This window comes from Lactuca sativa, chromosome 4, assembly GCF_002870075.4.
Source record: "Lactuca sativa cultivar Salinas chromosome 4, Lsat_Salinas_v11, whole genome shotgun sequence".
Classification (NCBI taxonomy): Eukaryota; Viridiplantae; Streptophyta; class Magnoliopsida; order Asterales; family Asteraceae; genus Lactuca; species Lactuca sativa.
In genome coordinates, this window is record NC_056626.2 from 397,771,435 (window position 1) to 397,773,976 (window position 2,542).

Consider the following 2,542-nt stretch of genomic DNA (forward strand, 5'->3'; position numbering starts at 1 on the left):
AATTGATATTCCTAAAAACTAAAAATTAAAAAACTAATAAGAGAAAATGAAAACCGAGCTCGGGTTGCCTCCCGAGAAGCGCTTCTTTTTGATGGAGTCGTGAGCCAGACTCTGTGCTTCCTACGTTGAGCAATTAGAGTAGCCCTTCACCAACCAAAATTTCTGTTCTTTCCATCGCCTCTTGTAAAATTGGACACGTCGAATGTACGCCTTCTTTGAATTCTCCTTTTTAGCCTCTCCATCGAGCTTGCGTTTGATCCCCTTAGTCTCTAATTTTTCTTCACTTTTCTGAAGCTCCCTAGTATCATTTTCTTCCTTCGCCACTGCACTCATCTCCTTAGAAGCAGCCTCGTCTTCATCACTCAACAAATCATCGCTTTCCTCACTCATCAAAGTTGTTGGTTTTGTGTAAGTAATGGCTTCAACGAAAAACGGGATGGATGCTCTTGGTTAGGTACGTTTGACTTGATGAATTGCCTTGATTTCTTCCTCCATGAGCTTTTCCAATTCTTCAAGATCATTATCTTCATCTATACTAAACACCTCACCTTTTACATCTTCTCCTTGAAAACCATCTTGTATTCCATAAGTCTCCTCATTATCACCAACCCTCAATGTAAGCTTGGAATCACGAACATCAACTAAAGCTATAGCAATATTAAGTAGAGGGCGACCAAGAATAATTGGGACATTAACATCCTCCTTCGTATCCGTAATCACAAAGTCAATTGGGAAAACAAATTTCCCAATTTTAACAAGGATGTCTTCTATAATTCCCATCGGGTGAGTCACCGACCGATTGGCCATGTGGATGGTCATCTTTGTAGCCTTCGTTTTCTGAATATTCAGCTTTTGATAAAAATGCATATGGCATCAAATTTATGCTAGCCCCGGAATCGGCTAGAGCATAAGTCGTCAAATTGTTTCCAAACTTACATGGAAGAGTGAGGCGTTCGGGATCTCCCATCTTCTTATGCATCTCTCTCAATACAGCTCTTGAACTTTGTTCACTAAGAATTACTTTAGAATTCTTCTTTAATTGATGAAGAGTGTCTACAAGATCTTGTAGGAACTTTGCGTATTCTGGAATTTTTGAAGGTGAATTGATAAAAGGGGTATTAATAGGAATGCCCTTTATTTGCTGAATAAACTCCAGATGTTCCCTTTCTAGTGGAATGAGATGTGCTCGAGACGGAAACGACAAAGGCGGTCAAAAATCCGGAACAAATTCTGAATTTTTCTGTTCAGACCGAGCCCACGTCGTGAGCATGGAGGGCTCACGACGTGAGTCTAGTTTTTCAGCAACAATTTCGTTTTCGAGCTTCGAATTCTTTGGCTTTGGCTCCTCCTCTAGTGCTTCTAGGAACTCAGAGATGGCCTCTTCTTCAGTATCAATCATCATAACATGGGATTGAGCATTCTTTTCAGGAAATTGTGAGGATAGTTTGTTGCTCACCAAAGTAGTTAGTTGACCAACTTGGACTTCTAGATTATGAATCAATGCTTGATGATTTCTTAATGAGGCTTGCTGGTCAATCATCATTGTATGCTGTTCTTTCATCATTTTTATGTGTTCCTTTAGCACTACATCAATATCATCATGCCTTTTCTCAGAGGCCTCCATAAATCGGGTCACAATATTTTCCAATTCTACTTTCTTCTCAGCTGGTGGTTGATCTTTTTTGGTATAAGCCTCTGCCTGTCTGCTTGAATTTCTCCTCCTCCTACTTCTTGTATTCATCATAAGGCAGTAACTCCTTCTTTGGTTTCCTCCAGTCTTCATCATACTTGTCCCTACTCGAGTAGCAAACTTGAGCCTTCTTGTTCCCATATCCATCCAAATGGCAATCCTTAGTCAAGTGTGGCCTACTGCATCTCTCACATCCAACTCTTATTGCATGAATTGATTGGTCCATTTGGGTTAATCTCTGGTCCATAGTATTGAGCATTGCCATCATAGCAACCATCTCTTCAAAATGTGCACCCCCACTTCCTTTTGCTCCTTCTTGTCTTGGGTTATGGTACTCACGAGAGTGTTTTGCGGATTCTTCAACTAACTCCTTGACCTCCCTTGGATTTTTCTTTGTCAGTGGCCCTTGAGAATCAAGGAGTTGCCTTGTCATAACATTGACCCCATCATAGAAAATAGACATCTCTTGTTGAACATTAAGATCATGTTGAGGACAATTCCTTAACAACCCTTTGTAGCGCTCTCAAGCTTCATATAGTGACTCCCCCGGTTGTTGCTCAAAGTTGGCTATTGCCTTCTTGAGTTTAGCTATCTTGGAAGGTGGGCAAAACTGATCTAGAAATTGCTCATGCATTTGAACCCAAGTAGTGATTGTACTAGGAGGAAGTGCTTTCAACCAGTCTTTTGCAACTCCCTTGAAAGTGACTGGTAGCATCCTTAGTAAGATGGTATCTCTATTGACATTCGGGACATTGAAGTAGTCAGCAATGTCGTTGACCTCATCTAGATGCTTAAATGCATCCTCATGATCTTTTCCATAAAATGGAACATCCTTAAGTGCGGTAAGGATGT

General features: G+C 40.7%; 1 non-coding gene across 1 annotated transcript; it reads left to right on the forward strand.

The window, feature by feature from the left end:
• Nucleotides 1-2,169: 2,169 nt before the first annotated feature.
• LOC111906819 (small nucleolar RNA R71) lies at nucleotides 2,170-2,276 on the forward strand. Its single transcript, XR_002855346.1, has one exon. It is a non-coding gene; the product is annotated as a small nucleolar RNA R71 (small nucleolar RNA).
• Nucleotides 2,277-2,542: the final 266 nt, after the last annotated feature.